The 18,753-nt window shown below is 52.4% G+C and overlaps 1 long non-coding RNA gene across 1 annotated transcript; it reads left to right on the forward strand.

Moving 5' to 3' along the window:
- The first annotated feature begins 13,953 nt into the window (after positions 1-13,953).
- Positions 13,954-18,534, forward strand: LOC132244215 (uncharacterized). Its single transcript, XR_009455781.1, has 2 exons — positions 13,954-14,300; positions 15,314-18,534. It is a non-coding gene; the product is annotated as an uncharacterized LOC132244215 (long non-coding RNA).
- Positions 18,535-18,753: the final 219 nt, after the last annotated feature.

Here is an 18,753-nt window from a genome sequence, read left to right on the forward strand (position 1 = left end):
CAACTGCCCATGCGCTGCTGAGAGGATGGGCGCTGATTGGCTGGGCAGCCCGGGCTGTGTGGGGGAACAAGCCGTGGCCTTTCAAGCAGCTGGGCTTCCTCCTCTCGTCTCCATCCCTGAGGGTGCAGGGGGGGGGGATGATGGTGGCAGCCCCCACTGCTGCCCAGCCCTACCACCCCCCAGAATAGCCAGCAGGGAGGGGGAGGCAGTGGGCAGGGAGGGGTGGGGCTGGGGGGAGCCGACTGGGTCTGGGCCCACCAGAGTGCCACGCCGCACCTTGGGAGAGGTGGTGCACAGGGAGGGAGGGGAGTGGTGCAGGGAGGCACGTGGACGGGGGCCAGGCAGACCTGGAGGGTGGGGTGGGAGGGGAGAGGCATAAGACCCAAAGTGGTGGCGGGGGTGTGGAGGGACCAGACCTGAAGTAGTGGTAGAGAGGGGAGGAGTGGGCCTGGACCCAACATAGGGGGAATTGGGGATGGGGAGTGGTCCTGGATCCAAAGAGGCAGTGGGGAAGTAGGGGTTTGGGACAGGGGAGGAAGCTGGACCGGACCCGAAGCACCTGAAAAGGGGCGGGGGTGGAAATCAGGCCTGGATGCAAGGCAAACATGGGGCGTGGGGAATCCAGACCAGGACCAAAAGCAGCGGGGGTTGTGGGGTGGAGTCTGACCCAGGCTGAAGTCATGGAGGGTGGGGAGGTGGACCCGGACCTGAAGCGGCAGGGTGGGGGTATGAACATGGGCCTCTGTTCCTGCCCCTAACACCCAGTTATTGTTCACAGGCAACTTCCTAGTCAAATCTTAGTGCCATGACTGTGAAAGGACTTCCAACTCTTCCTCCTTGTGGAGTCCTTGAGGATCTGATCCATGATTTTTCCAGGATCTGAGGTGAGGCTGACCGGTCTGTAGTTTCCTGGATCCTCCTTTTTCTTTTAATTAAATATGGCCACTATCTTTGCCCTTTTCCAGTTATGTAGGACCTCTTCCAATCACCATGAGTTATCAGAGATGAAGGCCAGCAGCTTTGTAATGATATATTCATAGGCTGTAAGGAAGAGGTTATAAATATGTATCCACTGAGATGTAGGGTCATTCTACTGAGATGTAAAATCGGTCCAGTTGCTGCTTCACCCTCCACAATAGACCGCTCTGTGTGGGTTGGTAATGCATTGGTTTTAAGCCTGGGTGACTGGCATTGGTCTCTCCAGTCCTAATCAATATGTTTAACTAAGCCAGGGTCTTAAGTCCTCATAAACACCCTCTCATCATGCAGTCATAGAGAAGACAGGCTGGAAGGGACCTCCAGAGGCCATCTAGTCCAGCCTGCTGCCTGAGACAGGATCAACCCTATCCAAACCATCTCAGAGAAATCCATTGTCTAAGCTTTTGGCAAAAAAGACAGTCATCCATGACACAACACAAGATATCATACCTGCCCCTGCCCTCCTCCTGCCCCAGGGAAAGCAGGAGTACCACAGTGCCCAGCACCCTGCTGCTGTAAATGTTGTTAAAAATATGCTCAAGAGATCCCAGGAAAACATCTGGTCATCAGTTCCCAGCTGATGTAACTTCTGGTTCCCTGCTCCTGATGCTTCTCAGCTGGCATCTAAGTACCTTCACTGCACAGAAGACTGACTTGGTTCTGGATCTGACCCCAGCTTAGACGATGGGGGAGAGGGATATCTAAAAAGGGAACAGGAGTGACTGCTCTGGAGTGTGCATTGGCTGTGATGAGGCAACACACGATCCTTTGCTAATGTAAGCACAGCCAAACCGGTGAACTTGAACCTTGCATGAAATAGGGGTTAACGCTGCAATTGCTTCACTATGCTCTTACCTACATGGGACCATGCCCAGGTTACAACAGTTACATCATAACCACTTGTTTCCTTGGGATTTGACACGGATACAGTTGTTGCATCTGCTGTTGCCCCTAGGATACAGAGAAAGCTTCCCTGTGGGTACGTCAGCTTTTGCAATTCATGTGCTTGAATTTTCTGCACAGGAAATTCAGGTGTGTTTAAATTGTTCCCAGGCACACGTCCGAATGTGCATCTACAGCTGTTCAGTTCCGGGGTGCTCCTGCCTGCCTTCCCCACCCTCCCCTCCCCAGAAACAGCTGGGGGGAGCTCCAGACTCCCCTGGGTGCCAGACTTGGGATGGCAGGGGACACTTGGAGCAGCCCCAGGCTGGCAGAGGGTGGTAGTGGGGAGGGGGTGGTGGTAAAGCCTGGGCTCCAGAAGGAGGTGGGAACAGCTGCCCACCCACTCCCCAGAACAGCTCCAATCCTTCTGACCTCCCCATCCACCCCTCGGAGCGTAGCACTAACCTGTGCCACCCTGCTGCCTGGGCTGATTCATAGCAATTTGCTCTGAGTCAACGTCTACATGTGCACTTTGGTGCCTTAATTTAATGTGCCATTTTCTAGTACCTGTATCTACTGATACTAAAAATGGTGCATTAAACTAATCTGCTATGCAGTAATTGCTACACTCATGTAGACAGTGATGTTTTAACATACATTAGATCAAGGGTCAGCAACCCCTGGCACGTGTGCTGAGCACGGCAAGTGAGGCCATTTTTCTTAGCATGTCACCGCCAGCCTGGGCTCTAGGCAGCTGCTGGCAGCCACCAAGCCTGGGCTGCTCCCAGCAGGTGGCTGCGTGGCTACAAGACCTGCTGCAAGCAAACCAGGCTCCGGGGTTGGCAACAGCCTGGGCCAGTTGCAGCCAGGAGCTCCAGGCTCCGGATTAGCTCCATACCAGCAGGTGCATGTGCGTCTTGGAGGGGACTGTGGGTAAGGGGCCTGAGGCAGCACAACCCTGGCCTCTCCCCCACTGCCGGCACAGATCTGATGACTGGGCTCTGGAGCCTGGCGCAGCTGTTAGTAGCCAGCCTGGGCTCTGGGCAGCTGCAGCAGGCTCCACAGCCCTGGCATCAGCTCCATGCTGGCAGTGACTGCACGTGCACCTCAGAGCGGACAGCGGGAGGGCTGTGCTACCTCAGGCCCTAACCCCACCGTCTGCTCTGAGGTGTGCATGCAGCCGCTGGTATGGAGCTGATACCGGAGCCTGGAGCAGCTGTTTGCAGCCTCCCAACTGCAGCCGGCCCAGGCTCTGGTAGCTGCTGCCAACCACGGAGCCCAGGCTGCTTGCAGCGGGGCTTGTAGCTGAGCCCACCTGACTCCCACCCACTCTGAGCCCAGCCCCGGCCCAGCCCCCCACCAGGATGAGGCTGGCGCTGCCCCTTGCCAGGAGCACCGTAACTTTTGCGGGCTTAGCTGTGCGGGGTGGGTGGGTGGTTGGGCTAATGGGCAGGCTCCGGTCTGGCTGCAGCCTGGGTGCTGGCTCCCTGGAGAAGCACAGGGGCTCTGGTGGGACCGGGGCATTGTTAGGTCAGACTTTGTCCATCAGCCCAGGAGCCCAGCTCCATGCACCCATGCATCTGGTTCTGTGTGTCTGTGTGCACACACGTGTCTGGTTCTGGATGTGTGTGTGCATGTGTCTGTTGTGGGTGTGCTCTGGTTCTCTATGTTTGTGCACGTGGTTCTCTGTGTGTATGTGTCTGGTTCTCTCTTTGCTCTCCTTTTTCTTTCTCTCTCTCCTCTTTTTCTTATTTGTCTCTTTTTTTCTCTCTCTCATTGCAACATGCTCAACAAGAAAGGAATACACGATGACAAAAACAACATTTATAATTATTAACTATACTAATCTGCAGTGCATCCTGCCATGTAACACCCCCCCCCCACCCAATTTTGTTTTTCTGCCATGCTGGCACTCTGACAACTTCCAAGGTAGACATTGTGGTTTTTTCAGCACTCCAGCCACAAAACATTGCCTACCCCTGCATTAGATTAGTCTAGAGCACAGCAAAGTCTCATATGTAGATGCACCCTGTGACTGCAAAATTACCTTTCCTATTGATAAAAAAATGTGACTGGGGACAGTGGCAGGAAGTCCCACCTCATGCCCATGGGCATCTCTACACCCAGAATGCTTTTCTTCTGAGCCCAGGGGCTGACTGTGGTGCGGGGGGATCTTTTTGGGAGAAAGCTCCTTCCCTTGACTAATCCCCACCTGATGTCTGATGTGGTCCCATAATCCAGTGTCCTGAAATCTCACTCTGTAGCTCTTTGGCATGTCAATCATCACGTGGATTGTGTGGACTGTTCCTGAGTATCTGACCATGCTGAACTTCTGGTCTGTTGGCTCACGGGATGCTTCAGGGTCTGTTATGCTACATACCCACCAAGTGGGAAGCTGCTTCACAAGATTGATGCATGTGTGAGGTATGCCAGTGATATAATTATGGCCACCTTGAAACAGGGCTGAGCTTGTGATGTTGGAGTTGCAGGGGGCACAGCAATGAGTGGCTCCTTTTGGGTGGCAACACTTGCTGCTTAGACTGACTCGGAGAAGGTCCCAAGGTCACCCAGGAACGCTAGTTTTAATTCAGTGTTCAATGGCTGAAATGGGGAGCCAGAACTGTGGAGATGAGGGATGGGGGGTCGGGGGAAGGATCTCACCTCTGTGCCCAGCACTGGTAGGACCATGCTTAGGACACTGCATCCAATTTGAAACATCAAGAAAGATGCACACATACCAGAGGGACACAGAAATAACCAGGGGGCTGGAAAACCAATGTCACAACCCAGAGGTGGCAGGAGCTCAGTCTCCTTAGCTTGAGGAGAAGGGCTTCTATCCCTGGGTGCAGCCACTCACCAGTAGAGAAGGGGAGCCCTTTTGCCCTTGTTCACACCGGCATAAACAGAGGCACCAGCTCGAAATTGCAGTCGTATAAGTTCAGTTTTGACAACAGCAGCAAGTGATTAATCACTGCAATGGCGTTACCAGGGTGGGGTGGACTCGCTGTGGCTTGGAGTCATTTTAGACTTGCGCATATCCAGTTTCATCCTGAGTTTATGCAGGGGATCACATGTCTTTCCTATCCCCTAAAGTCAATGGGAGAGGACTTCAGGAGGTCCTTTCTTGCCTTGTGCTCCTGATTTTTCTGTTGTGATGTGAAAGCTTTATCATGACATTGTGCATGCCCATCAATGGCCTGCTCTACTGCAGTGTCTGGGAGAAACTCTGCTCTTTGGGGGCTGGGTGCTGTTACAGTTCTCTTGGCCTTGGGAGTCTGTGACATGTAACCCCACTGCTCATTCATTCCCTCATCTTCCTCCAGTGGGGAGCATTGGGCTGCCCTCATCACTGTCAGGTCAGCTGTTAAATAACTACAATATAGTCTCGAGATGCAGGGCACCAGCTATCCAGCTGCAGGGAGCAGGAGTGAGATTTGTGGTGGTGCAGAAATTACTGGGAAGACTTTTTGCCCTGAAACATCAGTAGATTGGCCATGGCTGGACATGGGACAAGGTGGGTCGGTGCTCTGAGCGGGTGTGGAGAATTCCCTTGTTTGATGACAGGAAGGAGGGTCTTGGTCACATGCCCAGAGTGACACTGATCACTGGCTTTGGGGCCAGGAAGGATTTTCCCCTCCAGTTCAGACTAGCAGGCCCCTGGAAGGGATTGTGTGCATTTGGGGGGACTGGTCTGCCCTTATGAAGTTATGGGAATGGTCACATGCTGGGGCCTTCTGCTCACATCTCCACTAACCAATCACCCCCTGCCCCAGCCCTTGCAAGAGGATTAGGCCCTGGAACCCCTAGATCCATTCCTGGGGCACCTCCAGTCTAAAGTCCGGGGACTGGAAAGCTCTGGTCTAACTACAGCTCAGTGCAGGAGTCGTCTGGGGAAGGTCCCTCCTCAAAGGCACCTGGAGGACAGGCCAGACCATCCTTTCCTCCCTGGCTGTCTGGGACAGGACTAGGAGCAATGGCCTCAAGCTGAAGCAGGAAAAATTGAAGTTTCAGATGAGAAGGACATTTCTGACTGAGGGCGGTCGAGCGCTGAACAGGCTTCCAGAGGAGGAATTGTGAATCTCCTTCCTAGGAAGGTGTCAAGAGCAGGTTGGACAGACATTTGGCTGAGTGGTTTAATCAAGGGTGATCCTGCCTGGAGCAGAGACTAGATGTGACCTTACCAGGCCCCTTCCAGCCTGGCTTTCATATGATCCATGGGTGCTGTTGGGTTGGAAAGCCAGGAAGCTCCCTGACATGGACCCAGCACTGACTACAGAGGTCGTCTGCCCCCACCCACCCCTGCTTTGGTCTGGGGCTTCCATGACTGCAGGGGGCACATGGAGCTAGGGCTCACTGAGATGAGAGCAACCCTAATCTTGTCTCTGGGTCCTGCTTCTAAGCATAGCCCTTGGCACTAACTCTTACCTCCAGCCCCTATTTCTATGCTTCAGGCAGCTTCCAGTGCCAGCCCTACCTTTCCACCCCTGAAATCCCTGCCTTTTTAAACTGACCAGTGCATTAACAGTACTAACCATGAGACCCTTCCTAAATCCTAACTCTCATGTGTACGTGGCTATGTCACTCCAGTTCCCTGCCCCTCAGGTATTTGAGGGGGAGGAGAAACCCATAGTATAGACCCATGGGTTTCAGACCCTCCCCCGCTGCTCTGCACTCCCAACCGCCTGCCACGGCTGAGCTTCTGCTGCTGCTCAGGGGGGAAGTCTGCACCACTGAGCACAAGCGTCACCCCCTGCCCCGCTCCAGGAATTTGGACCTTTTCTGAGAATTGCTTCCTCTTCAATGCTTTGCCTGCAAGTTACTCCCGTCTGGGCCAATGAGCCGGCAGCTCTGGACAGTATCATCAGTCTCTGGTAGACTCCAGCTGGGCAGGGTTGCAGAAGACACTTAGCAGCACTGCACACAAGCTGGATACAGTCTCGCTGCAACAAGTTCTACCTTTTACAAGTAACATCTCTGAGGCGGGATCACCATTTTTAGGGTTGTTATTACCTGGTAAATAGCTTGGACATGTGTCATGTTGTAATGTATCACTCAATGAATATGTTAATCACAGGAGAGATGTAACATCTGCCTGCGCCCTTGGAAAAACCTGGCTGGAAAGAGCGGCATCTAGTATAACCCTCTGCTCATCCCTTTCTAAACAATCCCGGACAAGTGTGTGTCTGACCTGCCCAGAAATTGTCAGTAACCTGTGGCAAGGCTGAGCCACCCAGTTATGAACCTCTTAGTCCCCACTTTAAGTCTCCCCTGTTGCAATTTAAGTGAATTAATTCCTGTCACATCTCACTGAGGAAGCTTTGGGGTAGTGGGCACTGGCTCTTCAAGACCCATGGACTCTGTTGCAGACCCCATTTCCATGCCTCTTATACACTAGGGACTTTAACATGAAGCTTAAAACCCAGATCCTGAGACCACACTGCTGATCCCTGTCAGGGGGGCTCTACTTCCATATAAGAGCCCTCCCAAATGCAGCAGTGACTTGGCCTTCCCTGGAGCCCAGTTCTTTGCAGAGGGGTTGGGAGCAGAGCGGATGCCTATTTTTCACATTGGACTTATTCTCTGTATCCTGTAGGTTAGAAGATGGGGATAGAGAGTCCTTTTCCCTGCAGCTCAACTCCCTGCCCTGGAGGATGCTCTGAGAAAATGCCTTTCAGGCACCTACATCTAAGATTGGCCCATCAGCCTTGTGACTCAGGAAAGGCTCAGCTGCCTCAACCACCCTGCCTGTGACCCCCTGCTAGACCTGCATGTGGTTTTGTTGATGCCGTTGTGCCGGGACTCCAGAACAGCTCCTGTGACTTCTAGGGGGTTTCCCACTTTCTCTGTAATGACGGGAATTTCTCTGCCAAACCTGTTCTTATAATGGCAAGGCGTGATCATGATATCATGCCAGGCTTTCTGTTTCTGTTGCATTTCATCCTCCTTGAGACTCTGCGGTCTCAGTTGCAAATCTCAGTGAGTCCTCTACTCAGCCAGCTTAATCTGACACCAACCATGAAGTTTGAGGTGGAGAGAAAAGGGGTAGAGGTGTAATGGAAACACACGCAGGATACGTTTGAGTCAGGTCAGCAGAAGCTTTTTATTTAAATGAAACTTCAGCTGTAGGAGAGACCTCAAAGTGACATGGAGTCACCAAGCACTTGGAAGAGATCTCTCTCCAAAAGCAAAATCAGGCAACTTATATACCTTTAAACAGCCACTACAACTCACATGATCGTATCATGGCATTTTTTAGAACAAGCAGCTATAGACACTAATCACGTGCTGTCTTGCTGTTATCGGGAAGCGGTTACGGGGGAGACAGGGTTTGCTAGAACAAACGCTTTCTGCTAACAACTGAAAGACAAAACTTGTCCTTTTCCACTCACATCTTTTTCTTACAAAGTCTGGTCAAAGTTTAAGGCCAGCAATTTCTGAATTCCACGCTCCCCACTTTGAGACTTTTAAGCCTCATTTTAGCCTTAAATTTCAATGCTCATTAACCCTTTTATTTCATTATATCTTTCTTCTTGTTCCTTCTCAATTTGCCCACATGTCTGTAATATCATTATTTTGTTCTCTATCTTAGGTTTACTAATCTTGCCAAACGTTTGCATACCAGTGCGTATGCAGCAAAGAGACAATTGAAGTAAAACATATAGCACTACTCACAGTATTAGAACAGACATTATTCCATACAGAATTTTCTTTCCCAGAGCCCCAAGGCTGGGCAGCCAGGAGGTAAGCCAGGACCACATATCTTCGATTCCCCATTTGGTATTTATTGAGGCTACCTGGTGTAGGACCCTAAACTGGTTGTGGATTTTGTGAATGTCTGTCTCTATTCGCTTGTTTTGATTGACATAAACACAGCAGGTGGAGTTTACCAGGACACATACTCCTCCCTGGGACACCAGTAGGTAGTGTAGGGCCATGTGGTTTTGTATAGTTACTTGTGAGATCTGGGAGATCTCTTCTTGTAAGGCCTGGATAGCATCAGCAGTAGTGTTCCCCATAGCTTCCGTTGTGGCTGCAATATTAGCTATGGCTTGTTCCCATTCATTTACTCCAAGCTGAGGTATGAGGGTCCTCACAAATTGGTGGAACCCTGTGTTTCTGGTAGCTCAGGGGTTAACCGCCCTTTTTATGCGATGGTTGAAATTTCTTACTTGTTCCAGATATATTGCATTATGCATTTCAAAACCAGGGATAACACGTCGAAGAGTGCATGTCGCCACCCATTTCCAGATGTTGTTCATTTAATTTCTTGAAACTTTGCACTTTTAGAGAGAGGTAAGGGCTTAACCCCATGTACACAAACTTACAGAGAGACAAGAGGGCTAATGGGTGGGTCTGTTGTCTCTTATCTCCATATATTGCTGTTAACAAGGATTGTTATTTCTGGAGACACAAATCCATAGTTTGAGAACCAAAACTAAGCATCACAGAGCTGCTTAATGGGATCTTGTAGACTGAGCACTTAGTCCCACTGCATAGAGTAGCTTTCTTTAATCTTTACTAATCTTTAGAGTAGCCTCTGGGAACCCCCTTAAGATTGGGCCCCCTTAAGATTGGGTCAATGGCCTGTTGTGACCCATTTATAAAACTCAAGTTACAAACTTGAGAGGCTTCCACCCAGCTGTTAAATTTAGACGGCCACCCCGACCATTTCACCAACAACCGCTTCTTTTGACTTCCACATTTCCCCCCTTTGAGACTTACAAGTCTCATCTTATTCTATTTCTATTCCCATGAGTCTCTTTATTTCATCTTGCATCCTTCTGTATCTTCTTTCAATCTGCTCACATCTTTTTAGTACCATTATTTTAGTTTCTGTGGTGTTTTTTCTTCCATTTTCCTCCTGCTGATTTTTTGTTCAGATTTTTGCAGGGACATTAATCTATTCCCTGGTTGGGTTTGCTTAGATACGTAGCTTAGACAACAACGTACGAGCATGAAAACTACACATAACAGGACGATAATAATAGAGAATATCAATAATCCATGAATAATGGTGGATCCTAAGGAGCCAAAAAGGGACCTGAACCATGAACTTAAATTCCAATTGTCTGGCTCATGTAATTTAGCTGCTTCCTCTTGAATATGTTCAGCCAAATCTTGTATTTTTTCTGAATTATCGGGGATGTAAGTACAGCATTCTTTACCAATTAAAGCACAGACTCCTCCTTCGCTGGCTAACATGTAATCTAAAGCAAGTCTGTTTTGTAAAGTCATCTGTCTTATTTCCTTCAGTTCAATATTTATTTCGTGAAGACTAATGGCAGTAGCATTAGCTATCTTCTCTAGGGATGCTGTTTGGGTTTTTTGGGGGGGAGGGGTGTTATTATTATTATTATTTTGATGTTTCATTAGTGTATTAAATCCATAAATAGCAAGAACATTAAGAAATTAGATATTAAATTGGGGTTTTTTTACATTTAAAAAACCCCATGCAAATAAAAAGGTTCCCTGTCTAAACATAGTCCGAGGAAGGGTGCTTCGTGCCTGAAATCTTGTCTAACTTCTCTCCCACATACAGTTAGCCCAGGCGGCAATCTCTTCCCCCACAATGGCAGTGACTGGCTGATCAGGTCCAACAACTGTAAACAGGGCTGTAAAATGTACCAAATCACCCCAAAATAAGCTCAGAAGTAAAAAGAGAAACCCAAGATACTCAACAGGAGATGGATACCCAGCTGGCAGAGTTTCAGCCTGGACTGGGAAAAGGACAAATAACTCAAATCACAGGCTTAAAATAGAAAGGGCTGAGCAACTCGAACTGCAACTGGGTGCCCAAGCTAAGATATTCAGTGTCTGGGAAAGGACAGAATATCCTGAATAAATACAACATGTGTATTTTCTTGTAATAGAAATGTCAACATTTTTCACTGGACATTTTCTGAACATTGTATCCCATAAAATGTATTGGTGCCTTGATATTTTAATCACATTTTGGAATTAGATACAAATATCAAATCATTAAAATGTTATGTAAAAGAGAATTTTCCCCTTCAATATTGGTTTTGAAAAGCCAGTGGAAAGACGAGAAGGAGGATGTTAGGATACTGTGGGAACGAGGAACATAGAAGTGCACAGAAATATGGAAATATGATCGGGCGATAGATCTATTCTTCTGTATGCTTGGGGAGAAAGAGGAAAACTTTAATTTTAGATGTATTCATTTTTTCTTCCCACACAGTGATGCTGATGCAGTCTGGAAATTCTCACAGTTTCTTTTCCATTTGCCAGAAAAGACTAGAACAATGTGGAACAATGTGTCAATAAAAAACTAAATAAACCTTTCAGCAGCAGCAGAGGCCATATTAATATGGAGCAGATACCTACCTGATTCCAGCTTGCAAATATGAAAAGTAATGAAGAATGTGAGAAAACCAGGCAGCGATGTGGAGACTCTGCAGATTTGGCACAATGAGGAAGGCATCTTCTTCAGGGAAAACAGCACATTTGCATTGGTCCAGACAGGCAGTGAATAAGCACGGGGAACAGTACTCTGTGTCTGAGGCACTGTAGCAAATACACAGCACATCACTCACCAGCCTCTCGCATGGGACACTGCAAACGCTTTCTCATCTCCTCAGCCGCAGCAGCCTTGCCCTGGGCTCCCCAGCACTGCGGGTGTGAGCAGTGTTTGTGGCAGAGGAGGAGGCTGTCGCTGAGGTTCTGCAATGTCCTGACATGGAAAGAGTATCTCCAGAACCATGTTCTCCACAGCCCTGCGGAGGGGCTCTGCCTGCCCCAGGGAAGTGCTAGTGCCCAGCCTGACACCTCGGGGCCACAAGCTGATGTCCAACCCAGCCCAGCTCAGCGGGGACTGACGGGGGCTCTCAGCCTGGCTAACAGAGGTTGGGCTCCCTGGACGTGACATGCGCGTCTTGGGGTCTCAATCCCAGCTCTCCCAGCACAGGGGCACTCCCTGGCGCTGCACTGAATGGCCGTGTGTGCCAGTGTGGCACCGGCATCTGAACCTCTCATAAAACGCTGTGCTGAGGAGATGTGGAAGGGAAGACTGGAGCCTGAGACACTTTTCCTCAGAGGAGCAAACAGGAAGGGCCCTGACAAAAGCTTGGCATGTGATGCACATGGGGCTGCGGCTACGTGGCCCAGCCCTGCCCTAGGGAGGGCCCTGGCTGGAAACCAACAGCCCATGGCAAGCAGCTTGTTAGGGCGAGGGGTTGTGGGGTAGGGGAGATCCCCCAGGGAAACTCCAACCAGCAGCTGCAGAAGTGCTTGCCCTGCCGCTCCACGTGCCATGAGGCCAGCGGTGCTGCTGGGCTTGGCCTCTTCCTGTGCTCGGTGCCACTGGCTGTACTGGTTCCTGAATAGAGTCCCTGCAAAGAGGATTTCTATGGAGGAGCTCTGTCTGGACCAGAGGTTGGATGTTACAAACAGCCAACATTTGGCTGAAACTGGGCATCCAACATCATTTTGCAACACTACCACAAGATCTATGGATGGGACTGGTCAAACACTGGTACCATCTACTTAGAGAAATTGTGGTGTTTCCATCCTTGGAAGCTTTTAAGAGAAGGACAGATAGACACTGGGCTGGGCTGGGCTTTGTTAGTCAAGTATGCTCGTGCCTTGAGAGGGGGCTGGAGTAGATGAACTTTTGAAATCCCTTCCAGTCCTCCTGTCTTACGATCCTGAGGCACTTGCCTGTGGCCAGTGCTGAGCCCACTCCCCTCTCCCAGTCTCAGAGGGAGACCTTTTAAACAGAGAAGGATGGGAAGGGGCTCCCGTGGACAACTTCCCTAAGGTGAGAGTAAGCAGAGCACTGCAGCCAGGCGCAGGTCTGACCCGTGTAACAAGCTGCTCCTTTGACGCTGTGCTGGGAGAAGCGTCTGTACCTGCTGGAGACGCACGGCCCGTGTCCCTGCAGAGCTGGGCGTGGGGGAACAGGGCTGTCACTCAGGAGGTGCTGCCCGCCTGGTTTGCTTGATGGAAAGTTGTGGTGTGGGCGGGGAGGGGGTTTTCCTCCTGGATGATCCATGCACTCGCTGTCAGAGAGCAGGTCCATTGGGATTCGGAGACGGCCCCTGGCTCTTACCCACCATCTTATGGGCTTGGGTGAAGAACCAAAGTCTCCTAAGGAAGTGACACAGAAGTTTGCTGTCTTGCACCTGCTCTTCTGCCTGCGTCTCGGCACCAGAGACAGCCCAAGACCGTCGTCCCCACTGGGAAAGGGAATCGGTGAAGGGCAGAGTGGGTCCCCGCCTGCTCCGCAGCCTTGCCCGACTCGTGCTGACCCTGAGCCTCCCACGGGCTGTTGTGGGATGGAGCGATGTTTTCTTGAAACGAGCATGAAACTCCTGTGTTGCGGATGTCCCGGTGCTGAAGGTCACTGGAAACCTCCGTCCTTGTCGGCGCTGCCCCGCTCCTGCACACCTCCTGCCTGGCTCCGTGGGGGTCTCCCCGGCTTCCCCGGCGTGCGGGCGGCGGGGCCTGCGTGCGCGGGGCTGGGTCAGCCCCGGCGGGCAGGGGAGGGCCGGGGGGCCGGCTGGAGGGGAGGTGGGCTGCAGGGCTGTGCCGGGCCCTGGGGGCACTCCTCCGCGGCACAGGGAGGCCGGCCGGCCGGCCGGCGCTGGCAGGGCGCGGGCGGGGGCAGCGCTGGGCCCCGGGGAGGCGCCGCCTGGCCCGTCCGCGCCCGCGGCCCGCACGCCCCGGCCCTGCCGGCCCGCGTGTGCGGGGGGGGGGGGGGGGCGGCCCCGGGGTCCGCGAGGGCTGCTCCCTGGGGACCGACCCCGGGGCTGCTCCTTGGCCCCGCAGCTCCGCCCGCCCGCCCGCCCGCGCTGTCTCCCTGCGGCCGCCCTCCGCGGAGCCCCGAGGGAGGCGGTAGCCCGGGCCTCCCCGCTTGCGGCTGCGGCTCCTCCGCGTGTGCCGCCGTCGGGTGCAGGGGGAGCGGGCGGGGGCTCCTCTGCTCCCGGGACCTGCCGTGCCCGGCCCGTCCCGTCCCGGGGAGCGGCCCCTGCTCGGGCACCTCAGGCCCGGCTGTCCGGGGGGGGCGGGGGGGGGCAGGCCGGGCCGGGCCGGGCCGGGCCGGGCCGGGAGGAGCGCGGCGCCGGCGGGGTTTGGTCTCGCCTGTTTCTCGGCGAAAGCGCCCCTGGGCGGAGCTCCCTTGTCCGGGGCCGCCGCGGTCCGGGCCCCAGGTCTCGGCATCGCTCCCGCCGCAGTCCTTGTATTTCTGGACGTCGCAACAACATGCCTCGCAAACCGGACACAAATCAAGCTCTGGCCGCAGGAGTTCCCATGTGGGTGAGCTGAGCCCCGCGCTTCTCCGCAACTTGCTTCACTAGTTTGTCGATCTCCGCAGATTGCCTGTTAGACACGGGTTTACCGTGCGGGGCAGACAGCCCACCAGAGGGACATGCCTGGCTGTTGGGAAACGGATCTGTTTTCCTTTTGGGGGAGTGAGTCTGCAGGTACGACTAAGGAGCATTCAAATTCAAGTTCGGTCCTTGGACCTGTACTCTTGAACATCTTCATGAGTGACTTGGATGTGGGTGACGTGTACATTCTTCATATTTGCAGAGGATACTGAATTGTGGGGAGAAGTGCCCGCTCTGGAGGGTAGGGAACGATTGCAGTCAGACGCGGACAGGTTAGAAAAGTGGGCAGGACACAACAGGATGCAGTACAACAAGGACAAGTGCAGAGTGCTGCACCTAGGGTGCAAAAATATCCAGCGCACCTCCTGGCTGGGACGTGACCCTCTCAGCAGCAGGGAAGCGGAAAGGGATCTCAGAGTCATAGTGGACTCCAAGATGAACACGAGTTGTCAGTGTGACGAAATCATCGGCAAAGCTAACTGCACTTTATCGTGCATTAGCAGATGCATTGCAAATAGATCCAAACATGTGATACTTCCCCTCTATGCAGCATTTGTCAGGCCGCAGTTGGAGTACTGCATCCAGTTTTGGGCGCCGCACTTCAAGAAGGATGTTGATAAACTGAAGAGGGTCCAGAGAAGGGCCACTCATGGTTAGGGGCTTACAGGTCAAGCCCTATGAGGGGAGACTGAGGGACCTGGACCTCTTCAGCCTCCACAAGAGAAGGCTGAGAGGTGATCTTGTGGCCGCCTATGAATTCATTATGGCGACGCAGCAAGGGATCGGAGATGCTTTGTTCACCAGGGTGCCTCTTGGGGTAACAAGGAACAATGGTCACAAACTGATAGACAGCAGACTTAGGCTAGAGATCAGAAAAAAACTTCTTCATGGTAAGGGTGGCCAAAACTTGGAATGGGCTCTCAACGGAGGTGGTGCTCTCCCCTACCTTCGGGGTCTTTAAGAGAGAGCAGGAGAGGCATCTAGCTGGGGTCATCTGACCCCAGCACTCTTCCCTGCCTAAACAAGGGGTCAAACTCGATGATCTCTTGAGGTTCCTTCCAACCCTAACATCTATGTATCTATGAATCATTACTTCTTTTTTTAAGGAGACGCTTTACCACATCAGTGCCAGATAAGCCTGCAGCAGGTTGCAGGCCTAAGGACAGTCCCAGAAGGAAGTTCCTGCCCCAAGAAGTCCTGCCTTTTTGTTGCCTTGCCATTTTACTGTCTTGAGCCGTAACCAAGGAAGAGAGCGGGCACCACTTCCAAAACTTGGTGGATCCTGTTGAAACTCACTGATGCTCCTACCCATCCTCCAGCTGCATCTAGTGAGCCCCGATGCCATGGACGACGCACTGGAACAAGCATCCCAGGCGCTTCTCAGCTTCCCTGCACCTCTGGGAAGAAGTGTCGCTGTGGGAACAGCTTTGAGATCTCTTGCACCGGTTTCCCCACAATTTCATGTACTGGGATCTCATGTACCTTCTCCTTCCATCTCTCTAGCCCATATCTCCAGAGGTGGCCATGGTATTGTTCACACAACCGGGGACTTGGTGTTCTCCCCAGATCTGGATTATCTCCTTTCCCAATTCCATTTTTGATTCCAATCCTGAATCCAGTCCTTCTGGTGCTACCTGGAGAGGTCGGACTGAGAAAGATCTGACAAGGATCATGGATACACCTACTCTGCACAGCCACCTCACTGATCCAGAGCTCTCTTTAAAAGTTTCCTAGAGCATCAACACTCAAGCAAAACGCTCCACTCATCTTAGCGGCTTCAGCTGCATCTGGCTATCAACCTTTGGGAGGCACTGACATCCCCAGCTAACAATGCTTCTAGTCTCCCTCAGTTGGCTTTTACAAACCAGGATGAGCATGGGGTACAGTTCACAGTTGTCCCCCCCCCCCCAAACCCCCCTCTCCCAGCACCTACAACATTGGGCAGCAGCAATTGAAACTAAGTCATGTAACCCAGACAAGACAGGAGTTCTCCAACTGCAAACTCTGACTCTGTTACAAGGGACAGCCCCCCAGCTGTGCTGGATACCAGCAACTTCAATTGAAAAGTAGGAGTTACTCTGAAACTCCTCACAGCAGACCACAGAAAACTCATTTGGGGCAGGTGGGACCATGTGGGACTGCCCTGGGCACTGTGCTCCACATGCCTGTTTCCAGGAGGATCGTGTTGGGGGCTGGACCAGGAAGGGCTGCTGTAGGGGCAGATGAGAGCATGTACGTGATTTGGGACATGCAGTAACAGAATGAAAGGCAAAGATGACTATTATTTAAAGTGGGGAGAGTACAGTGATGTCTTGATAACTGAGGCTAGGAGAAGGATTGCATCCTGATGGTTAGGATGGGGCAGGAAAGAAGCCCAAGAAACAGTACTGGTCACAGAAGTTCCCCTGCTCTTACAACTCAAGTCAGGAGACTCCTGTAATGAGTTTTCTGTTTTCTCTCACTTTGCAGAGGATGCCATTGTCTGAACTGCTAGGCTCTATATTGGAAAGTGAGGAAATGAGAGGATAGTTCATGTAACCCTGAGGACGAGGGTGCTCTTCCCTCCCCACCCCTGCCTGGTCAACATGGAACCAAGGAGAGTTTCAAGGGAGAAGGAGCAGGAGGGGAAGGAGAGAGGACAAGGGGAGAGGTGAATACAGAGATACAAAAGAAGAGAACCTACGGGGAGAAGAGAAAATGAGATTGGGAAGTAAGAAACACCAGAGTAGGGACCAGGACCACGGAAGAGATAGACACTGAGTGGGCACAGTAACTCCAGGATTAAACTGTGCCTGGGAGCAAGTGCACACATGTGCCTCTTGGGCACACATTTGCACCCAACAGTATCAGCCTGGTCCAGGACTGCACCTGTCCTGCTCTGCCCAAATGAAAAACAGCCTGGGGGGAGCTCCAGTCTCTCCCCATGCAAGCTCCAGGTTGGCAAGAGGCATGGGATCAGGCCTGGCCTTGGGGGCCTGGGGAGTGGGGGGAGCTGTCCCTGGCTCCAGAGGCAGCTCCCAGCCCCATAGTCAGGTGCGGACGGTGTGCCTGGGAGAAGCATGTGCTGGGTCCAGCCAACAGCTGAGGAGACGGGGCCGTGTGCCCATACCATACCTGTCCTTCTTTCCCCTGGAGTTGCAGTGGCAGTGAGGCCCAGAGCTTCCCCATGGTCCGCATCCTGCAGCCGTGGAAGAGGCTGGGGTTTTGGGCAGCAAGGATCACACAGCTGTCCCAGGCCTGGGAACTGCCCTCACGCTGCTGAGCGGCTGATACCTGGGCTGCTTAGGCCCCTGTTACCCTACAGTACCTCCAATGACAGCAGAGCCTGGCCCAGCTTGGCGACAGCCAGGCTTGGCTCTGGGTATCATGAAGAGCAGGGGCCTTCGCTGGCGTGCTGCTGGGCCTGTTGCCCCCTACGCGATTACCACACCAGTACAGGCCTGCTCCCAGTGCACCTGTGGAGCTCTCGGTAAGGGGCAGGTATGCAATGGTGTGCCAAGCCCCCATGACCCAATGCCTTCCTCTCTGCCTTGGGCGGTTTGCTCTCTGGGGCTCCAGCCGGCATTGGGTTTGGGAGGGTTCGTAGCGTTGGGGTGAGGCTTGGGTGTGGGATGGTTCCTCTTGTCCCAGGGCTCTTTGGGAATCTTGAGATGTCCTGGCTGGGCTGTGCTATGGGATTTGGGGGCTTTGCAAGCCAGTTCCTGTAGTGAGGTTGCTGGGAGTCTGCTGCATGGGGCTGCTGGAGCAGCCTGCTCAAGGATTCAGTGAAGGATGAGAGAATAGGAAAAGTTTAGAGCTGCCTGTGTGGGATTTCTGGAGGTCTGTTCAGCCTCCTCCTTCCTAAACACACCAGGGTTGGCCCTTTGGCTCCCATGGGTGGGTTGGGTCTGGGAGGGTTTGTAGTGGTGGGGTCAGGCTTGGCTGTGGGAGGGGTCCTCTTGGGGTGCATGTTCCCAGCAGGGGATCTCTCAGCTGGGTGCAGTGTTGGGGTTTGGTGGTTTCACCTGGTTTGTGCAGTGAAGATGTTCTGCTCACATGCCTGGGGGATGCTGGAGCACCTCGAGCTCGGTGAGGGTTAGAGAATGGGGATTTACAGCTGCCTTTTTCCTTGGCAATGGTAGGGCTCCCAGCGCTGCTCCTTCTCCAACCTTGGGACCAACTGCACTAGCCTGGACATTTTTCGGGGATGCCTGACTCGTGACTCCCACACCCATTGGCGGATTAAATGTTATAGGTGCCCTGAGCAAACAGAAAATTGGAGGCCCCCTCACCCCATTATAAACATGTATGTATCAAGAAGCATTAATAAATAGACCTGTTAAATGTTTACATGGTTCATTAATACATAAAGCACAGCACACAATGTCAAAATTAACTACTCAATTTTGCCACACAAAACTGAGTCAAACAAGTGCCTTAGTAAAATTACTCAGATGCTTGGGATCACAGAAGTGTATAATAACACAAATGAGACAGGGGAGGCCCACACACAAAGGGGCACCACAGCTGGGAAGGGTGCACAGGAAAGGGCCCCAGGTGCTGCGGC

This window comes from Alligator mississippiensis, chromosome 11, assembly GCF_030867095.1.
Source record: "Alligator mississippiensis isolate rAllMis1 chromosome 11, rAllMis1, whole genome shotgun sequence".
Taxonomy (NCBI): domain Eukaryota; kingdom Metazoa; phylum Chordata; order Crocodylia; family Alligatoridae; genus Alligator; species Alligator mississippiensis.